The sequence below is a fragment of the Heterocephalus glaber genome, unplaced genomic scaffold, assembly GCF_053883595.1.
Source record: "Heterocephalus glaber isolate CG9 unplaced genomic scaffold, H.glaber_assembly_v1.0 deba00001724, whole genome shotgun sequence".
In the NCBI taxonomy this organism is placed as follows: domain Eukaryota; kingdom Metazoa; phylum Chordata; class Mammalia; order Rodentia; family Bathyergidae; genus Heterocephalus; species Heterocephalus glaber.
In genome coordinates, this window is record NW_028258435.1 from 5,794,548 (window position 1) to 5,818,034 (window position 23,487).

General features: G+C 39.8%; 1 protein-coding gene across 18 annotated transcripts in view; it reads right to left on the minus strand.

Moving 5' to 3' along the window:
• The window catches only part of Myt1l (myelin transcription factor 1 like), a 385,446-nt gene that overhangs the window by 177,712 nt on the left and 184,247 nt on the right, over positions 1 to 23,487 (minus strand). The window lies entirely within an intron of this gene.

Consider the following 23,487-nt stretch of genomic DNA (forward strand, 5'->3'; position numbering starts at 1 on the left):
CTAAATAAAAAGCATCAAGAGTGTGAAATAGGCTGATGGGAGAGACAGAAGAAAGGCATCTGTTCAAGCTAATATCATAGCTAATATCATCAGGAGGTGTCGTATGCGTTTTATTTTTGTCCTTCTCAGTTCAAAAGACAGCAAATAAGCTTTGGTCATTTCCACCTATGAGATTGTATAAGAGCACATTATTTCCCAATTTAAAAGGAGGAGAAAAGACAACATTTTAAGTAATAAATTAAACTTTCATTTGTTACAGGTATAAGGCTGCTACCAAATATAGTGTTTGAAATGGGTTTATGTATAAATTTCTATGGTTAAAACTTATAGGACAGGCACAGTTACTTTGAATATACTCTGTGATACTACTTACTAACTTGACAGAGAACAGTTTGGATGGTGTTCAGTGTGGTATTTTTATGAAAACACATGTTGATTCTTGTCATACGAGTAGCACTAAATATATAGATTTAAATAAATTTTATAAATGAAACAACATAGAGCAAAACAGATGATTGAGAATGTATTAGTCAGATTGGATGCTAATGATCAAAGCTGCTCTATCTGCCATATCACCAACATGGTGTTAAAATATCATAATATTTTGCTGTCATAAAGTATTAATTTGATTTATGCAATGTCTCACACTTCTGGTAATCCTGTAAGGTTCTTATAAGGTTCCACAAATCCATCCCATGGCCTGGCATCATTTGGGAAAAGTCTACTTCCTACTCTTCGCTGTGGAATGTGGGGAGGAGACCTTGGGTTCCAGACCCACCCCAGGAGTGGGGCAGCTACACTAATTCTATGAGAATTGTCTGGAGAAAGACATGATTTTCACTAAAGCGGTAGCATCTACCAGACAGAACTTTGTGGGTGAAATGACAGGTTTATTTGGAGCGGGCTTCCTTCACGCACATGGTCACAGAGCAGAGAGTCCACAAGTGCCCTTTCATTTCCCATGTGAGGCTCCTCATGGGGGCTGTGGGGCACAGTGTGTGTTCTGTCACCCTCAGGCCATTGTGCCTTGGTTCCTGGGTGGGTCCCATTAGGCCAAGGCCACCGCACAGCCATGAAGCCCCCTCACCCCCCTTGGAGTGTGGCAGTGTGAGCAGCCGCCATGGCTGATGCTACCCCTGCCCTGAGCTGCCCTGGCACGGGAATCATTTATGAGAGGTGGACCGAGAAGCCCTGAGTGGTGGCTTGTGGACTTAACACCCTTCAAGAGTCCTAGCTGCTCCTTACCAAGTATGTGTCATAGACAGAGACACATATATGTTGCTTTCACTGGGTAGAGAGTCACAGAACCATGGACCCAGTGTGCCTGTCGATGACGGAATTGCTCAAGGTGGCACCTTCTCCCAGCTACTCCAGCCCGGTGGGGAATGTGAAGCTTCCAGCTTGCTGGCACAGAAGCTGTGTGAGATTGTTCATAACAGGCCTGCAGGATGGGCTCTGAGAGAATTGTTCGGCAGGCTGCAGGGCTGTGAGACACACGACACCAGCCGGGCAGGCAGGAGCTTGCTCTCAGCTCAGCCTCTCTCCTGCAGGCTAAACCTTCCCTGGATGTCCTCTCCCCTTCCTCAGCCTCCTAGGCAGAGTCGGGGCTTTGCCAAGGCCGCTGGCATTCTCTGAAATTAGATTGCAGAGCTTTTTGTTTTGCAATGGTTTTTTTTTGGTACCAGGGATCAAACTCGGGACCTTGCGCTTGTGAGGCAGGCAATGGAACCACTGAGCTAAGTCCCTGGCCCTTACAATGTTTGTTTTGAGATCACTGTAGATCTATGTGCAGTTGGGGAAAAAAGATACAGACCTCCTTGTGGCCCTCGGTGGCCCTCAGTGTTGTCATTTTGCAAAACGGTCACACATGACAACACCCAGAATGACAATGGTCCAGTCTGGTGTGGACTGTTCAGTGCACATGCACTATAGTGTGGGTGGCGAATGTCCTTCAAGGTCCCGGCGGTGCTGCTGGGAGGTGCTGGGGATCACTGGGCACTGGGACATGTGGGAGATCCTTCCATCCCGGGGCATGACCTTGGATATTTTATGTTCTTTTTGACATTTAAAGAATGCTCTTTCAGTAGAATTAGAGATCATGCAAGCTCTAGGAGTTGGCTTTTCTTGTTCAGCATCATTGTCTGGTGATTTGTCAGTATAGTCACGGGAGTCAATAACCCTGAACAAAAGCTCTGGCCTGGAAGACAGGTCCTGCAACCTCCACAGAGTCCCTGCTTCTCACCCAAGTGGGGCTGTCCAGAAGGGACCGTGCAGCCTGTAGACAGCTGCTTTCTCACCCAAGGGGCCTTTGTATAAGACACCACATCTCATCCTGCACCCGCAGGAGTGGGCTGCACATGGCTGCCCTCCCTGTCCACATACACAGTCTCCCCAAGCTGGGGCTCCTTCCTTTCCAGGTAGGAGAGTGCAACTGGGTTCACACACTAGGCCCCAGGTGTCTCACACCCAAGACCAAGCACTCCAGGGCTGCGGCTCAGCAGGGGCACTTGGAGGGTGGATGGCTCTCTACTGAAATTTCTTCTTCAAAGTCTGGATAATGTCATTTCCTCTTAGGCTCTTTACCTTCCAGAATTATTGCAGTAAAAAAAAAATATATATATATACATATATATATATATATATGCTAAAATTCAAAGCACATTGTTCTGTAGGTGAATACTTAAAAGCTATAATTTCTGACTGAAAACATGGAGACTGTTCAGGAGAGAATCAGAGAATGTTCTGGAAAGAGTTTTCTGGGAAGTTGGAGGGCTGCATGACATGTTGGGTTGGGATTTTCCTCTTGGTTTGGTCCCAGAGCACATCCTACCAGGCTGGAAGTGCAGGTTTCCTCATTCACAGGGACCTCACTGTCAGGTGATCAAGGGCAGGGACCAAAGTCTTGTGAACCTCTTATCTATTTATTCATTTTAACCCAGGATATGGTAAGAAGTGATTTCAAGTAAACCCTAGTTTTAGATCTCTGAATTATTAATGGTAGTATTATAAGATTAATTTTAACCTTATTAATATTCATGATGAATGAAAAAGTTTTCTTTCCCCTGTAATACGGATGTGTGTTCAGTTTACTTTAAATTAGTTATGCAATCAATAAACAACATTATTTGTCTCCAAATTCAAGAATGATCAATTACTGCGTGTTTGGTTCTTTAGACTCATGTATATTATGAGATAGTTTAAAATTTAATAATGTATGTTGTAATACAAATAGATGTAAAGTGACCTTCTGTTTGAGATTTTTGCATTTGGAGCTAAAGAAAGCCAGATATATTTTCTTTCTTCTTTTCTTCCTCCTTTCTTTCCCTTTTCTTCTTTCTCCCTTCCTTCCTTCCCTCCTTTTTCCTTCCTCTTTTCTTCTCTCCTTCCTTTCTTGTGTACCTTTTAAACTTTATTTCCAAATGATAAGGTAGAAAAGAATACTCCAGGCAGATATTTGTAAATACAATACATCTCCATATGCAGTATAATACAACTGAGGTCATTTTTATTATCAGTATATGAAAAAAGCTCCTTTGTACATATTTTTAACTTTGTATTATTTTTCCTTTTAACATTTAAAAGTATCAGAGAATTGGTAATCGGCAAGTCAAGAATTTTGATCATGTGACTGACCTTGGAGAGCCGGTACAGAAAATGTGGGGCCAAATTTGCTCCTAGCTAGTTTGCGTTCCATTATCAGTGTTCCTTATGCTTCTTGGTTGGATAGGAATTTATGTATTAAGCAGCACAAAGCTTTGCCATAATAAACACCAACCCTGCAGATGGATCATGGGGCTGCAGTTGCTGAAGGAGGGATGGCTGAGGGGCTGCTATATCTCAGCTTGATGTGCAGGCTACCAGGACACCAGAAACTAGAGTCCCAGTTGGAGCCTGTTTATAATGAAAAATATTTATGTCACCCATTTAAAACATGGAAACTGAAGCAGTGATTTTTAGCACCATTGTTAACAGAAAAATGAAACAGCCATGCCTTGCAGCATCTGCAGAGCCCCTGGGTTATGGATCTCCTCCTGGAAGGTGACACAGTGGGCACCAGCACACCTCAGTTACCAGGGTTTTCTGCCTTGTGGTGTCCATGTGGCAACATCTAGCTGCATGCTAGATGTCCACACTGGCACATGCTCACACCCTGCGCACCATAGGCCTGCCCAGCACAGGTCTAGCAGACATCACTATGGGCTCTAGAAATGCTCTACTGTTGTGACTAAAAAGACTAAAAAATGTCAAAACACATTGTTCTGTAGGTGAATACTTAAAAGCTATCATTTCTGACTGAAAACATGGAGAATGTTCTGGAAATAATTTTCTGGGAAGCTTGAGGGCTGCATGACATGTTGGGCTGGGATTTTCCTCTTGGTTTGGTCCCAGAGTGCATCATACCAGGCTGGAAGTTCAGGTTTCCTCATTCACAGGGATCCCATGGTCAGGTGATCAAGGACAGGGACCAAAGGGGGACCATAGGTTACACCATATGTCTGACCCACATACGTCTGGCAGTGCATGTGGGCAACACTTCACTACATCCTTATTATGATTCCTCCTCAACCCCTCTCCCATGAAGCCATCCCTTCTCACTTCAAGGGGACACTGGCCCAGGGATACACGGGGGGTTCCTGAGGCCAGGACGGGGTTTCCCTTGGCCATCACCAGGGTCCCACCCCTCATCCTTGCCTTCCTCTGGTTTGCTTCCTCTTTTTGGTGGAAGACATCGACCTACAGCTTCCTAAGGAAACGATCTTGGGTGAGTATGATTTTTAATATTTTCCAAATGTTAAAACATCTGATTTTACCTTGACACTTGATGAATATTTGAGTAAAGAAATCTAAACTGGAGATAACTCTCCCTCAGATGTTTGAAGGTATATCACTCCCTTCTCTTCTATCTTTTAAGAATGTTCAATTTGGGAATCCCTTTCCCTGGACCTCATGTTCAGAGTTATTAGGATTTTCTCTTTGCTTCTCATGTTTTGAAATCCCTTCAGGATGGGAAGGGGTGCGGATCTGTCTTCATCCCCAGGTGGGTGCTCTGGGACCTCTTGGGCATTTTCTTCTTTGCTTTCTTTTGTTTTCTTTTCATTTCTCATTGCTTCCCTTCCCTTCCCTTCCTTTCCCTTCCCTTCCCTTCCCTTCCTTTCCCATCTTCTGTGTGCTCTTTGGAGCTTGTATCATTCAGACTGTGGCTCTACCAAAAAAATCCTCTAACTTTTCTTGTTTCTCATTATTTTACATTCTGTTTTCTAATCAAAATTTATTTTACCTTTGCTCCTTTTTTTATTAGTCCAGGATGCAGTGCTCAATGATCATATTCATTGTGGGGAGGTGGTGCATGCACATCACACATTTCAATTCTTTTTACCCCCCCATTCTCTCCCCTCCCTCTATCTCTTGGTCATTTCCCTTTTGGAAAAGATCTGTCTTCCTTTCCTATTATCTATCTTTCATTCTGCTCTTTAATTTACTTCACCTTTTTCTATTTTGCCTTCTCATCCTTCAAGTGAGTTTTTAGAATTTAAATTTTAACAAATATTCAATTTCCAGATAATCTCTTGTTATTTGAAACATGTTTTTTTTTTTAAAATCTGCTTTTTTTTTTTTTTAAACAAACTCAGTAGTTCATCTCCTGTGACTCTGAGGAGATTAATGTTGGTTTCTTTGTCCTTCCTGTGTGTGTCTACTTATTCCCATTTCCTCTCCTGACCCTCCCTGTTTGGTCTCCTCCATGTTACAGCATTTGCTGTAACACTCAGAGTTCCTGTTTAAAGGGGCAATGTCAGGAAGCTCCCAGGAGGCTATGCCTGGTATGGCTTGTCACCCTAGGTGGCCTTGTGGGTGCCTTCTGGGTCCTTGTGAGAGCCAGATTCAGTGGAGTGCCCAGTTGAGAGCCGGGCTCTGGAGCAGGACTTGCATTTGGACAATAACTCTCCCCTGTGTTGCCTACCTGTCCTTGGCATGTTCCTGAGTCTTTCTCTGTACCAGATCCTGCTTGGTAAACTGATAGGCACTGAGGACTTTACGATAATTTAAAAAATCATAAAAGCATCATATCTTTGGTACAGAAGTATCTTTAGAATGAATCATTTGATACATAATTACTGAAAAGAAGATTGTTTTGCCTGTAGCTTCAGGGTAAGCCATGTGGGGGACAGATAGGGAGAAATATTAAGGTCTCATAGCTGAAGGAGCATCCTCTGCTTTGTCCCCTAAAGGGTAATCCCTGAATATCCTGCTGAGAAGGAGGGCAGCTGATGTCCATCCACTTCAGCCTTCCCTCCCACCCTCCAGCTCAGTCCCACTTCATGCCCTCCCAGGTGCTGTTTCTGCAAAGTATGGAGACTTCTAGGTTCTGAGTTGTGGCAGGGGCCCCTTGGCTTCCCCACAGTGCAGTTCAGTGTCTACCTCTGGGGTCTCTCAGTTGGTCATCTTTGCATCTGTTTCCTGCTCTCAAAACTCTGCTGTCATTGTGGTACACGCTTGTAACCCTAGCACTCTGGGAGGCTGAGGCAGGAGGATCACAAGTTGGAGACCAGCCTGGGCAACTTAGCAAGGCCTTGGTTCAAAATTTTAAAATGGGGGAGGTACCTCAGTGTGAAGGCCCTGGGTTCAATGTCCGGAGCCACAAGAAAAAAAAAGTGCTGTGGGAAGCATCACTTCTCTGCAGTTCTAGTGGAATTTCAGGACAGATCAGAGCCTCCTGCTTTTCATTCTGCTGTCTTTAACTGAACACCAAAGACTTAACATCTATTACTCTCTTTTACACAAGACTACACTCCAAGAGGGCGAGAGAGATCAGATTTTTTGAAACTTTTTCCTTCTAAAAATCAGAGCCATGTAAGACCTGATCTTTATTTTCACTTGACTCTAAATAAGATTTGCATATCACAGTCTAACAGTTATGCCTGAAACCAATTAATAAAATGAACTTCCTCCTGTTTATCTCAGTGTCTCTGTCCTGGATAATTATTCCTCATTACTTTCCACCTTAGCTTTTTCTTTGTTTTCCACTATATAACAACTTTTTGCAATTCTATCTTTCTTTTCTCCAACGTTCTCTTCCCACATCTTTCAGTTCCAATGTTCCTAAATTTTCTAAACAACGTCCTGCCTGTCTGCTTTCGGATCCTCTTCTTTCTCTCCTGTGGTCTTGTCCTTGGATATAATTTTTTAATGATTAAACATTAGGCTTCCTCAAGGACAGGCACCGTGGCTTGCTTATATTTGTATCTTTAGATTATAGTACAAAAAATAGATTAGCAAAACACAGGCAATGCACAATGAATATCTGCTGAACATCAAAAATATCTACCTTGTTCATGTTGTGTGTCTCACCGTTTTCTCCTGCATTCTTCTCAGTTGTAACTTAGATGTTTGTATTCAATAACATGTTCTCTACCTTATTTCTTATCTGATCCCTGAGGCTAACCCTCAACCCCAATTTTATATCCTTACTATTTGGTGTCCTTTCAATAAATGCGGAGATAAACCCACATGCACCAGATTTGGGGTTCCATGTACTTGGTGAAAGAACATCACTGACTTGCCCTCCTAACCTCACATGGTTAGCTTGATATTTAACTCTTTTTAAGTGTACAAGCCTTTTCTCCAAATTTTACAAGTTTCCATGACATTTCCCAACATATATGTCCAGATCTCCTTTCTTAAATCTAACCATATTGAAGACTTTTAATACTGGGCATTCATGAGGTCTGTGACAACAAGCACCCCCAGAAACTTGGGGCAGATGATTTTCAACAAATGGTTATTTATTACCTATTATTTGGGATTAAGCTCCTAGTGGTCATTCGAGTTAGATCCCCTCTGGCTTCTACAAGATTGACAGAGAGGTGGAGGCCAGGAAGGGGAGATGCCCAGAGAAAGAGCCATCTGAACTTCATGAGAGAGGAAGATATTCTGGGGGTCTGCAGACATCTGTTCCTCATCCTTCAGAGAGACTGATTGGGTCCGGAGTGGTGACTTCACCATACCTCCAAGGTGTTGTTCATGGTTCTTCAACTCAATAATCTATAAATTCCTGAATTACAGACACCCTCAATTCTTAACAATCTTTTTCTTTTTTTTTTTGGTACCGGGTATCGAACTCGGGTCCTTGTGCTTGTGAGGCAGGCGGCGGAACCACTGAGTTAAATCCCTAGCTCAATTCTTAACAATCTTAAATTGTTTTTAGGTGAAACCATTGACAATGTACCAAAACCCATAGATATTTAATAGGATCCATGAAGGCAAACATACAGGTATTTCCTTTTTAGTATAATAAATAATTTCAGAGAAGTTTGATAAAAAAATTTTTTTTCAACTGAATAACTTTCAGCCATTGCTTTTCATTAGAAAATATGAGGAATCTCAGCTGGACCTGATGATACACTTTTGGAGGATGAGGTAGATGGATTGCAAGTTTCAGCCCAGCCTGGGCAATTTAGCAAGACCCTGTCTCAAAATAAGAAATAACAGAGCCCGCTGCAGACAGGCAGCCACCTGGTTCCACAATACAAAGACGCAGAGGACACCGGAACACCAGACCATGGTACTGAGTCCCACCACTCCTGGCCCAGAGGTAGGGGCTTCTGAGCCATCGTCCCACTGCTCCTGGACCAGAGGAAGGGGCTTCCCAGCCACCATCCCTCCCACTGCTCCCAGCCCACAGGAAAGGGCTTTTGGGCCACCATCCCTACCACTGCTCCCAGCCCCTGTCCCACCTCTCCCAGCTCAGAGGAGGTAATCAACAGCACCCCCCACCCCAGTCGAAATGAGAAAACATGTAAATAAGTCTCAAAACCAGACTTCCAGATCACCTACAGCAACCCCAAAGGGAAATGAGATGGAACACTCTGATACTCAACCACCTGGACCCACTGAACTGGCAACAAAAGGGGATCTGGAAAAAATGAAATCAGAAATAATTTCTCAGATAACAGGAGAAATTGTGCTCCTAGTGCAAGACATGATTAATAAATCTAAAGAGGAGCTCAGGAACGTGATGGAATCCCAACAGAAGAAACAAATGGAATCGATAAAACAGATGCAAATAGATTTCCAGGAGATGAAAAACTCCACTGAAAGTCTACACAGCAGAATGAGCCAATGTGAGGACAGAATTTCAGATATAGAAGATAAGATTGCAATTAGTGACTAGGAAAAGAAAAATTGCTTCAAAATTATAAGGGAACATGAGAAATCAATCCAGCAGCTGCTAGATGATGCAAAGAAGAGTAACATAAGACTGATTGGAGTCAATGAAGAAACAGGAGAGAGTGGAGATGACATAAAAAAACCTCTTCACAGAAATAATGGCAGAAAACTTCCCAAGCAGGGGAAAAGAGCTTGACATACAGATAAGTGAGGCATATAGGACTCCAAATAGCCTTGATCAAAAAATATCTACACATAGGCATATAATTGTTAAGATTGCAGAAACTCAACAGAAGAACAAAGTTCTACAAGCAGCTAGAGAAAAGAAACAAATCACATACAAAGGAAAGTCCATCAGAATCACAGCAGACTTCTCAACACAAACCATCAAGACAAGAAGAGCTTGGAGTGACATATTCCGAGCCCTAAAAGAAAACAGCCTCCAATCCAGATTGATGTACCTTGCAAAACTATCTTTCAAAATTGATGGAGAAATAAGATACTTTCATAACAAAGAGCACCTTAGGAACTTCGTGAATACCAAACCAGCACTCCAAAGAATTTTACACAATATCCTAGGAACAGACATTGAGGATCACAACCCCAGGAAGTAAAGCAGAATGAACCCATCTGGCATGACAAGAAATTAAATGTAAAGGGGGAGAACCCAACAAAAAGAAAAAGTCATGGCAATGGCAAGTCAATACGTTTCAGTTATAACCATCAATGTTAATGGCCTCAATTCACCAATCAAAAGAAATAGACTGGCAGAATGGGTCAAGAAGCAAAATCCAACAATATGCTGCATACAAGAAACACAGTTAATTCAAAAGGAAACTCATAGACTGAAAGTTAAAGGGTGGAAAACAATACTGTATGCGACAGGAACCCCCCAAAAAGCAGGAGTAGCTATCCTCTTTGCAGATCAAGTAGATTTCAAACCAACACTGATTAAGAGAGATGAAGAAGGACACTACATCCTTGTAAAGGGAAGAATCCAAGAGGAAGAGATGACAATCATAAATATCTATGCACCAAACACTAGTGTGCCCAACTATATAAAACAAATACTAACGGACATGAAAAGTCATATATGCACTAATACAATTGTAGTGGGGGACCTCAACACCCCACTGTCACAAATAGATAGATCAACTAGACAAAAAATAAGTAATGAAATACTAGAACTCAATCGAACTCTCAAAATAAGAAATAACAGAAAAGGGCTGAGGATGTACCTCAGTGCTAAGATCCTGGGTGCATTTCCCAGCACAGAACAAAAAGATGACTCTAGAATAAACACTTTTGTGTGAGTGTGATAAAAATCAAGATTAAGAAAGGAATGCACTTCTAAAAGCTCATCAAATTATAGTGGTAGCTATAATATTCAAATAAAAATTAACAAAAATTCTTAAATAATAATACTGATATTCAGGGCAACATATAAAGTGAAAATGTATAGCAATATTAAAAACTTAATGGCATAACCTCCCGGCTTTGGTGTATCTATTAATCCTTTCCAAAAGGCAGCCTTTCCCAACATCACTGCCATTTGGTTAAATCCATTACCTGCCTGCAAGTCTTTGACATTTTGAACTATTCATTCACAGTAGCCTTTTAAGTACTCTGCTCCAACTTGGGATTACCAGCCTCAAAAGGCTTGCATGGTTTCCTGTACCAATCCCATAGTGAGAGAGAAAAGTCCACCTCTGGTTTATCAGTGAGTGTCCTGTTTCCTTGCGGTGAGCTTGTATCCTGAAATTTTCTATTCCATGACGAACATGTATTTATTTACCTAATCAGAGCAGATAAGAACATTCCAATAATGAATCCATAAAAACACTAAGGACCTCGATAACCTCTCAGTATTTATCAATCTATCTACTTTGCACACACAGACAGATACACACATACCTATAGGATCTAGAATACTAGCTGAAAGTTTTAAGAGAAAGAAGATATTAGGCACAAAAGAACAGAAAGAAATCCCAACCTCTTGTACTTTACAAGAGCAATTTGTCCCTTTGCAAAATATGTCCTCTGGCCTTTGTCATTTTTCATACTAGCTCTTACCTACAAATTTACCTGTTTAAATTCTACTCATTTAAAAACATCTACTATTCACAAAATACTTCCTTTCAATTTGCTGAAGAAATATAGTTCTTAAATACCAAGTTCTTTAAAATTTTTAGCACCAATTATAGTTTGTTAGGGTCAGATCCTCATTCTATTTCTCTTATTAAACTAGATATTTGAGATCAAAATCAATATACAATTATAATAATGATGAAGGTGATAGAAAAGCTCACATGGTACTCTCTAGGTACTAGGTGTTATCAGCACTTCATAATTATGAAATCAAACAAATTCTCAACAACCCCAAAAGACAGGTAATAGGGGGTTGTCTGTCTTACAGGTGCAGCCTCCAGGGAATGGGTTTGCTACAATTATCTGTGTAATCGTAGACTCAGAACTTGACCTTGAAAACCTCAGGTTCTTTATCACTAAGATGGCATTGTTTATGAACAGTCTCCATACATTTATTGTGAAATTAAGTAAGGATTAGTTGTGATTCTTATCAAAACAATGAGTTAGGAAGACTACCACCTGTAGCAAGGCCAACTTCAAGAGGAACAACAGGAAGCAATACCAAGAAAAGAAAAAAATTGGGGTGGGTGTGAAGGATAAATGTGAATGTGGTTTGTGTAGGTTATATGTTTTTTTCTGGGGCAGGTAGCAGTCCCTCACACCCGGAGGAGGGTGTATTAGATTGCCCTTTTTTGGCAACAGGCAATAGCTTTTAAAGGAGGACAACTTTAATTTGGCTCATGGTTTCAGGGGATTCAGTCCATGGTTGGCTGCTCCAAGGCGGGAACATCATAGCAGAAGGGTGTGGGAGAGCAAAGCTTCTAGTTCATGGTGGTCAGGAAGCAGAATAGGAGAACAGCACCAGAGAGGAAGGGGCAGGGACCAGACATAGACCTTGAGGTCACAGCTCCATGCTCCACCCAGGACACACTCAGAAGTGTGCTCCACCAATCCCCTGGCTGGCTCCTGAGCCAATCCAATTGATGTAATCAATTGAACTGTGACAGAGGGAAAAGTAAAAAAGGAAGCATTGAACTTCTCCCTGCTTTTGTCCTTAAAATAATTAGCAATTAAATAACTAGAATGAGTAGAACAGTTTAGTACAGTGGCTGATATTCATTGATGTCACTTCCAGGATTACTGCTCAGAAGAGCATTTATGGTAGTATCCAAGCATATAAACAGGATAATAAATTTTATAAAAGAACTGGAATCCTTCCACAGGGAAAATTACAAAACTTCATTAAGAGATGTTCAAGAAGACCTAAATCAATGGAGAGATAAATCACATCATGATTAGGAAGCCTTAATATTGTGACAATGTCAATTATTCCCCTAAATTAATGGGTGATATGATTTCAACAAAAATACTGAATGGATTTTATAAAGAAATATATATATATGTATATATATACATATATATATTTATATGTAGCATTGAAGGACTGAGGAAATGTAAGACATTCTTGAAGATGAAAATCAGGGAAGGGGAAATTGAAGCTCTAGTAATTAAGACTGTGTGGCCAGGAATAAAGATATTAACCTATACATCTCAGCTTCCTTGCTTCTCCATCTCTACAATCTCTCAAGAAAAGAAAGAAAACACTAATTGAGTAAGAGAAATTAACTATGACAGTAAATTCATCAATATTACTTATTCTTCCCAGAAGGGAAATTCATTCTTTTCAACATAATCCAAGTATCTTTTCATTTCCTCACCAGTCTGTTATCCATCTATTCACTCATCTACACATTCACCTATCCATCCATTCTCCAATCCACCCATCCAATCACTCATTTACCCACCCATTCATCTAACTATCCTTCCACCCATCTATCCATCCACCCATCCATTCTCTACCACCCATTTATCTACCCATCCATCCACCAATCCATTCACTTCTACATCTACCACTCCATCTATCCATACATCCACTTACGATTTCTTAATCTAACCCTCCCACATTTTTGAACCCTTCTTATGTGTGGGATGTTCACAGGTGAATAAATGCAGTCCTACTCTTCAATTAGGTTACAGTTTTATTAGGTATTAAATGTCCAAAGCAATAAAAAGATATTGAAGAAATTCTAAAAGAATCTTCCAGGCTAGATATTGAGATATTTTGAGATATTTTACTTTTCATGCAATCACTTTTTGAGATTTGATCTGACCCAATTCACTTTCCTCTGGAGAGCAAGATAGAGAACTGTGAAGCATGTGCTGCACACATATCTATTCCATCACATATGCCATGCATTAAATACATCCTGACATATCTCTGCCAGCCCTCAAATATTTAAAAACAGCAACTATCTGTTACAATAATTCATTACTTTGAAAAAAGTAAAAATAGTGACGATATCCATTTGAAGAAAAGCAAAGGGACATAAAATAGAAAGAGCACCAGATATTGATTTCTTCTCCATGATTATTTGGATGCTCTTGGAAAAGTCATTTAAATTCTGTTTGAATATCTACATCTGGTAAATTTTAGAATTACATTTTTATCTGCATTCATAATAAATTATTTTGAAGTTTGATTGAGACAAAAGTGATGAAATACTCTAGACAGAATGAATTGATACTAATTCAAGGTAGGAAAGATTAAGACTAATAGCAATGTTAATAATAATATCAATGAGAAGGGAAGATGCAAGCTAAAGTTTAAAAATAAGAGAGAACAGTGCTTTAAAATGTAACACACAGGTAAATCCGGGAGGCATTCTGACTTATGCCAGGGAAATAAAAATGTTAATATCTGGTAAAAATCTCACAAATCCTGACTAATTAGGGGAAAGTCAATTTGAATTTCTTAAGAGTTTTAAAAGAAATATAGTTCTGTTATTTTAAAATGCATATAGAAATACAAGCTACTAGTTAATAAACTTCTGTGATGACCTCCATTAATAACGAGATGAGGATATGTTTAATCATTATTCACTCATTAATTCAGCCAAATATCTGCCAAGTTTGCAGGTTCTATTATGAGCTGGGCCCTGAGGATAAGAAAGCCAGCTCTCCCTTCAATGAAGGAAGTGGAGACACTGGCAAGTCAATAGATAATTACTGCATGATGCCATGAATACTGTTCTGCCACAAGGAAGTACAAGATGCTCACATGGGAAGGGCAGGGTCCTCGGTTTGGGGTTGACAGAGGCATTCTCATAAAAAGTAGCACCCATAGTGAGATCTAGTAGAATAAGCCAAAAATAAAAGGGGAGAGGTTGTTTGAACTTCATCCTAACAAAAGGCAGACAGAGAATGATTTTGAAACAAGGAATCTTAGACAATAGCACCCGATGTCTTGAAATTCCCTGTGGTTGGGATGTGGAGGACTGGTTGGGGAGGAGCTCAGAAGATACACAGATGAGAGGTCACTGGGACATCCTAGCCCTGGGCCAAGTGGTAAGGATGGTGACTTGACAACACCAGAAAACTGCGGAGAGCTGCACGTCAGGAGGGAAAGATGATTCCTGCTTTCCAGCTGGATTTTGAGATAAACCTGGGATTTCTGGGTGGAGCCTTGTGGTAGGAAGATGAGCATATGGAATTGCAGATGATTTTACCATTGCCTTCCATATCCTGTTATCATCCTCAGAAAGCTTTGTGCCTGGCTTCCCTGGCAAGATCAGCACAGTTGTGCAAATGCACAGTCTCTGAAACCTGCACCACAGGCTGGCTTTCACAGCAGCTCTTGGTGATGTTTCCTTTTTTTTTAGTGGGTTCTGCTTCTGAACAACATTGTACTTGGAGCTTTTATTGCCTTTTTTGACTGTTCTCATTCTCCCTAGGTCATGATCACTCTTCTTGGGTTTTGCCTACACCCACATGCTGACAGCTCTCACCTATACACTGAGCACTTCAGTGAATTCCACAATCTGGAATCCAAATGTCTGAAGTTATCTACTGGAACATTTCACAGGTGCCTCAAATTCACCATGTTCCAATGTGAGTGAATCATGACTTTCTGCCCCTTTCGCTGAGCACCCTCTTCCTATCATCAGTTGTGCAAAGAATAAATCTGTGAGATATTTGTCTTAGTCCATATAGTCACATACAGGATAACAATATAAACTTAATAGCTTACAAATTACAGACTTTCAGTTCTTGCACTTCTGGAGGTTGAAGCTCAAGGCCAAGGCATGGGAAGATTTGGCTTGTGGGGCTAAGTCTCTGATAGGTTCACAGATGGTGCCTTCTCCCCCTGTCCTCACGTAGCAGGATGGGGAGGGAGCTCCTGGGGATCTCTTTTATAGGCATCGATCCCATTCATAAGGTTCCACCCTGACAACCTCATCCCATCCCTAAGGGCTCATTTCCCAATCCACCACCTGGGGCTAGATTTGAAATTTTGACCGTGCATGAACTTCCAAACCTTAGCCACACTGTGGATCGATCTTCTCACTCACTCTTTTATGGGGATTGATATTTCCCCAAACCATCCCATTTCCTCCATTCTCCCTACCACCTCCATAATCCAGGCCTTCATTTTCTCTCAATTAGATAAAAGGGCCACTTTCACCTACCCTATGTTTCATGTTTCCCTTCTTAAAGCCATCCTTCCCAAAGCCACCAAACTTATGACCAAGTCTTGAATTTCTTAAAATCTTTTACTGGATTCCCATCTACTATAGAAAACAACAAATCTGGCTTATCATCCTGTTTCTGCATACAGGACCATCAGCTGAGGCTCTAGCTCTGCCTCTTGCCACTGCTCCTTGTAGGTGACATATGCCAGTGATCCCAATCTGAAGGCAGCTCCCATGCTCCATGTAGTCATGCCTCTTTGTCCCTGTATCCATGTCACTCTCTTCCAGGAGTGTCATTCTCTCCCTCCTTTTCCATCACCACCTAGGACAGGTGTCACCTGCATTTGCAAAGAAACCTTCCTTTCATTTTTCTCCCATTCCTCAAGGGCCAGGGGCAAGACCTTTTCTGTGTCATCTTAGTTCTGTCTATGTGGCTTAGCATATGCATGACTTCCATTGGGGTCATGTGTCTTGCCCACAAGACACTTCAGGTCCTGAGAATATGGTAGCTTTGTACTCTACCAGCAAGGCACAGGGTCCAGTGAAAGAAAATCCCTCAGTGAATGTTGAACTGTGCTGTGCCGAAAAGCTCAGTAGAAAGAGAATAAATCAATTGTTTAATTATTTGTGACTATAGGCTCAACCTTACAGAGGAATGCCCTCAGGCTATATGAAGTCAGGGCATAGTTCCATTATCACGCCAGAAGTAAGTGGCTGAACTGGGATTAAAACCTGGGCAGTGAAACCCAGGAATCCACACTTTTCACCATAACCCCATCTTGGGAGGATTTTATAGGAGAAACCTTAGATGATATGCAGGAAGAGATAGAGGAAACAGACCAGGTGAAGAAAGCCATTTATAAGATGATAACATTATTGCTTACTTTGGGATAGAAGGAACAACTAAGGGATGTTTTTATTTTAAGGGAACAAAATTTTAACTTCCTGTAGGTCATTCATTCCTCTGAAAAGAGGATGAAGCCATGGTTCTTCTTGTGGAGGATATAATCTACACATGCTCCACACTCACCAGTCACATAAAACATCAGCATGCTCTGCTAGGTTAAGAGTTTTCATCTGAGGCTGTAGAAGTAAAAGGAGAGGACAGGACAGGAAGCAGGTACTAAGCAATGGTCAGCCTGGTGTGGCAATTAAAGACTGATCTAACTCATCTTGAGAGAAAGAGAAGGCCATTTACCATCTTCAGCACTGAACTGTGTACTGTAGGAGGAGGAATAAATAGAGCCTGGATGAATAGGATTATTATATTCTTCAGTCGTACAATGTTCAAAAGGCAGCCAGAACTATATCATGAACTGTAGCACTAAAAGTCACGAGAACGTGGAGAATTAACCCATGGGTTGGCAAAACAACTTTTAATAAATGGAAGTAGAAATGACTTCAGAAGTATACCAATTAACCAAAGCCACAGAATAAAATGAAAATTATCCATCCAGGAGTCTAAGAGAAACCACCTGAAACAATTGCATTTTGGGAAAGCAGCAAGGGTCTGAAAATTTAACTTGAGGTTGTTCCCATCCCCCGTTATCTCAGTTGAGTGGCACAGAAGCCAAAGTCGGTAGCTTGAAGACCGCAAAGAGATTTAATGGCTTTTGGAGCTCCATTAAAGGCACCATCCCTGGAGCATAGTCGATATTTTGTCTGAACTTCTGGCTCCCTGGGAAATCTCTGTTCTTAGCTAGGATGCTGGGGAGACCTTCCTCCCAGTGTTGCTGAAACAATAGGGAACTCTGGCAACATCTCAGCTGCCTAAGGCTGAAATTTCAGTTGGGATAAACAGAAGTCTGGCTGAGAGTTTAAAAGAAAATCCTAGAGAACTAGTCAACCATAGGGAACTTAAGAGAGCTCTGACTTATGCCTGGGGATTTAAAAGGCTGAGTGCCTGCCCATAAAGACAAGAAAAAGGCAAGGAGCTCATCTCGGGGTGACCTTGAGGCAGAGAATGAGAGTAGGGGATCCTCAAAAGTCCTGAAGTTTGGAGACTGCCTTCTCACACACAGCCCCTTGGCAAAGGACGGGAGACTAATGGAGAGTATTTGAGAAACTCTGCTGGCTGACCATTGGCTCAGCTCTGATTTACACTGACCTTGGTGTGACATCTAAGAAGGCAGGCTTAAAAAATAACAAACAACAAACGCCAGGAACTTTAAAAAAAAGCAGCAGAGAACTCAGTAGTCATACATTGCATTTTATACCAAACAATCTATAGAATTAGTCCTAGGGAATCATGAAACAATAGGAAAATAAAAGAAAAGTATAGCAATGAAATACCAGCAACAACAGCAAATGTCAGGAGAGAGAAGAACCTAATAGCAGAGTTATTATGACATAGTTAAAAACATTCAGTTTTTCATAGCAAAATTTATGAGTAATACAGGGAAATATGGACCATAATACAAGAGAAAAAAATACAGTCAACAAAAAATGTTTGTAATGGGCCCACATTTTGGACTTGATAGACAAAGATTTTATACCAGACGTTAGAGATATAGATTTGAGTAAATGAAAGAAATTACATCTAAAAAATTCAAGTGAAAAATGGAAATGATGTCTCTTCAATAAAGGAGATCAATACAGAGGGAATGATTATATATACACACAATGGTACCTCAGTTCACAAATGCTTTTGTTTGTGAACAATTTGGTTTACAAACTGAAGTGTTTGGCAAATTTTTGTTTTTGCTCATTAACTCTGCATCAGGTGACAAACATAACCAGGGCCATCTTTCCCACACAAATATGAACATGGCCATCTTTTTCAGAATTGTGAAATGAATTAAGTTTCTCATTGAGGTACCACTGTATACATATCAAAAAGAACCAAATAACATTTCTAGAGTTGGAAAGTATAATAACTGAAATGAAAAATGCATTAGTAGGGCTCAACAACAGATTTGAGTCGGTATCACCAAGAAACAGAAAGTTGAAAATGGGTTAAAGAGACTGTCTAGTCTTAGGAGCAGGAAAACAAAAGGATTAAGAGAAATGGAAAGAGCCTTAGAGCGATTTGTGGCACATCGCTATGTCTGTTGATCTATTTATAAAGGGAGTATTAAAAGGTGAAGAGAAAGAGAAGAGCCAGAAAAAACATTTGAAGAAATAATACAGTGGTATCTCAGTTCATGAACTCAATACTTTCCACAATTGGTTGCAAACTGGACAAGAACTAAATCAAATTTCCCCAAGAGGTCAGCATTGAAACTGATCATTGAATTTGACTTGGTTCTCATCCAACTGGGTTTGCAACCAGGATTATGGGAAGAGTCAAGTTCATAAGCTGAGGTACCACTGTAGCTGAAAATATTCCAAATGAACAAAAACTTACCTTTTACATTTGAGAAGCTCAGCAGACTAAAAATAGAACTAACTCAAGTGGACTCACACCCAGACATATCAAGATCAAGTTGACGAAGTCAGAGGAACCCAATCTTAAAAGTAGCAAGAGAAAGATGGTGTATCATGTGCAAGGAAGACTTATAAAATGAAAATTGAAATTGAAGAGGCTAATGGGACATTTTTAAAGAGTCCTCTTAAAAAATGAATATTAGGGCTGAAGATTTAGCTCAGTGGTTCCGTGGCCTGCCTTGCAAGTGCTAGAACCCAAGTTCGATCCTTGGTACCCCCCCAAAACCCAGAATATTAAATTAAGACATCTCTAGATAAAGAAAAATGAGAGAGTAATTTGTTAGAAGACTGTCCTGTAATCACAAATGGTAAACTTTTATCCTCAATTGAATGGACAGGCAAAACCACATGAAGAAATAAAGTCATAAAGGGTAGGATAATTGCACAGATATTAGGAAAGATAGTATAAATGAATTACTGCTTTTTTGTTCTGCTATATGTTCTAAAAGATATGAGCAAAAATGAATAATTTAAAAATTGTGCTTAGGACTTACAATGGAGAAAGATATGACTTGTTTCACAGTAATAATACAAAAGTTGCTGGAAGCAATGAAAGTATTTTAAAGCAAAATTTTTATTTCTTTCTGAATTTGAATTAATATCAGTCTGAAATAGATTAACTGTGGATTGGAATAGATTAACTGTGGCAATTACTGAGAGAAAATTTTAACAAGAGAAAAATTAAAATAAATAAGGAAGATACTGTATTTAAAGATACACTGGAAGGACCTAGTAAATGAAAAGAAGAAAAAATAGAGGAGTAGAGGAATAAAAATTACACAGAACATACAGAAAATAAATTTCAAAATTGTAGGTGTAAATCTTATCAACGATTACATTGAATGTAAATAGATGAAACACCTCAATCACTAGGCAGAGTCTGGAAGGCTGGATTAAAAATATTCAACTGATTGACATATAAAAAACACAGTTTTGATCAAATAAGTTGCATATGAAAGCATGAAAAGTGAAATTTCATGTAAGCAATAATCAAACAACTGGAGAGTCTGTACCAGTGATGGCGTGTGCTGCAGCATGGGTTCTATGTTTGCCATCAGTGGTCTATAATAACATCAAATTAAATAAACTAAAGATAAAATTTTTTATTAGAGACTAAGGACATTTTACAATGATAAAAAGTTCAATAAGCCAGGAATATTTAACAATTTTAAGTCCACAGGCACTACCAACAAGAGCCCCAAAATAGTGAAGCAAAACCTGACCAAGTAGAAGGGATAAAGAGACAATCCAGTTCTAATAGTTGGAGTTGTCAATACCCCATGTTCAATAAAAAACAAGACAACCTGGAAGATTGTCCACAAAATACCAGAAGACTTGAGTCACCCTACAGAGCAATGAGCTGAGCTCCTTGGACCATTCCCCAGCAGCAAGATGCATGCATACAGGGGAGGGACACTTCCTGGGCCAAAACCACATCTCCATAAACTTTTAAAGATCAAAATCACACCAACTATATTCTTTACCAAAATTAAACTGAATTAGAAATCAGCAACAGCAAAAGAATCAAATTAGAAAGTACACTGTGAAAGTGAAAATGTCCCATATAAAAATTTACAGGATGCAGCTAAAGTAGAAATTTGGAGGAAGAAATGCTGATATTTTAACAAAGGATGATAAGCACAAAATAAACAGAAATCAAGAATAGAGATTAAAGCAGAAAGATACAAAACAGAAAATAAAGAAAAAATGACAGAAAATCAACAAATAGAAATTTTTGGAGATTAATGAAATCTGTAGCTAGATTGATTAAGGTAAAAAAGAAAGAAGATGAAAAGTACTAAACTGAGGAATAAAGAGAAGACAGCATTATTGATATTACTGAAATAAAAAGGATAATCATGGAATATATGAAGAAGTGTATGTCAACAAAGTAGATAACATAGATGAAGGAGAAAAATACCTAGAAAGGCATGAACTACTGAAATAGATGTGAGAAGAAACACATAGTTTGTCTCTCTGCCAAGCATAGAGAACTAATTTGTTTTAATAACTTTCAATAAGAAAAATACCTAGACCTAGATGACTTCCTGGTAAATTTATCTAAAAGTTAAAGAAAATTAACAGTAATCCTTCACAAACCCTTCTAAAATTCAGAGAGAATGGGCTGTATCCCCGACTTGTTCTGTGGGGCCAGTATTTCCCTGGCAGCAAAACAATGCAATGACATCCAAGAAAAGAAAATCTGCAGATCAACAACACTTCTGGATATTGAAACAAAAATTTCAATAAAATACTAGCAACCAAATCCAGCAGACATGGTTATAAACCATGGCCAAATGGATCTCTCTAACACATGTAAGGTTAGCTCTATATCTGAAAATATAATTAATGTAGTACACCATACCAATAGATTAAAGGTCACACACACATAAGATCATCTAAAAAAAGCAGAGAAATTGAAAACTAGAAACAGAAGGGAACTCTATTTCCCAAAAGGCCCACATGAGAATCTCACAGCTTAACTTGTTCTAACTGGTGGAAGACAGAAAGCTCTCTCCCATGAACATACACACACAAGGGTATTTGCCTCTACTTAATTCTGTAGTACAGGCTCTAGCCATCACATTTAGGCAAGGAAAAGAAGTAAAACATGTCCAGATTGTAAAGAAATAAAACAATCTTGATACAAGGTCATATATATTATACAGAAAATCTTTAGGATTAGAACTAATACATTACTTCATCGAGTTTATAGGATAACAGAGCAACACAACAAAATCAGTTCTATTTTTCCTCACTAAATCTACTTTCTAATCAGTGGTGGTGAACCTATGGCATGCACATACATTGGAAGCTCTAAAAGGTTCACCATCACTGCTCTAAGTGTTTGTGTTCTTCCATGGTTTGTAGGTTGAAATTCGACCCATCAGTTGATGGTATTAGGAGGTGGAAGGTGATTAAGGTAATAAAAGGGGAGCCTCAGACAGCTCCCCTGCCATTTATACCATGCCAGGACACAAAGAGGGGACAGTTGTCCACCGAAAAGGAAGTGGGTCATTACCAGACACCAACTCTGCCAATGCCTGGGTCTTGGACCATTTAGCTTCCAGAACCAGGAGAAATAAATTTCTGTTACTTTATTTTTGCTTTACAGTTCAGGCTGGCCTTGAACTCACTATGCAGCCCAGGGTGGCTTCAAACTTGTAGCAGTCCTCCTGCCTCAGCCTCCTAAGCGCTGGGATTACAGGCATGCACCACCACGCTCAGCCAATTTCTGTTACTTATAAGCCATCTAATTTATGACATTTTGTTAAAACAGCCTGACTGGACTGAAACTAGAGATAAAATAATAGATGAAAATTAGGGAAAAATTCTATTCATAATAGCAGCATAAAGAATAAAATACCTGAGAATATATCTAAGAAGAGAGGATCACAGTATGTAACCCAAGATTTCATATTATCAAGATAGCAACACTCCTCCCAGTGGATCTGCAGATCAATTCAAAATGGCAGCTGTGTGCTCAATGAAATTATTTAATCTGGTTTCCAAATTCATATATAAATGCAAAGACCCAGTATAAGGAAAATAATCTTGAAAAAGAATGATGTTGAAATCACTCTTCCAGATTTCAAAACTTACAATAAATCAATCACTCAGTTAACCAATCAATAATTACTGCAGTAAACAAAGAATGTGGTATTAGTGTAAGACTAGAGATGTAGACAATGGATTCATTCACTAAAAGGGATCAGTTCTGATACATGTTAAGTCACAGATGAATCCAGGTAGTATTATGTTCCAAATGAAAGAAGCGAGTCACATCTCAGGCTTCCCTCATCTTGTCTGACTGCTCTTACGTTAGCTGTCCAGAATACACAAAGCCACAGGACACAGTCCAATTAGTCACTGCCAAGTGCCACTGGGAGGGCAACCCGACAAGTGACCACTACTGGTACAAGGCTTCATCTTAGCGTGTTGAAGAAATCCTAAAAGGAGACCACAGGGATCGATAGTTGCATAGTTCAGTAGATCTTCTAAAAATTATTCAGTCCAGTCCCATCCAAAATATAAAAAAGAGCAAAGAACACAGGAGATTGATCTTTTGCAAAAGGGAAGAGGACCAAGACATGGAGGGAAGAAGAGGAAGGGAAAGGGAAGAGGATGAAACAAGAGTTAAGATGTGTCACGTATGTGTGCCACTGCCCTATGAAGAACGTAATCATTATGTACTGCAAACATGTACCAATAAAATAAAAATTAAAAAAACAGAATTGAATGTCTGGAGGAAGAATGGATGAGAGAAGGAGCAAAGGGA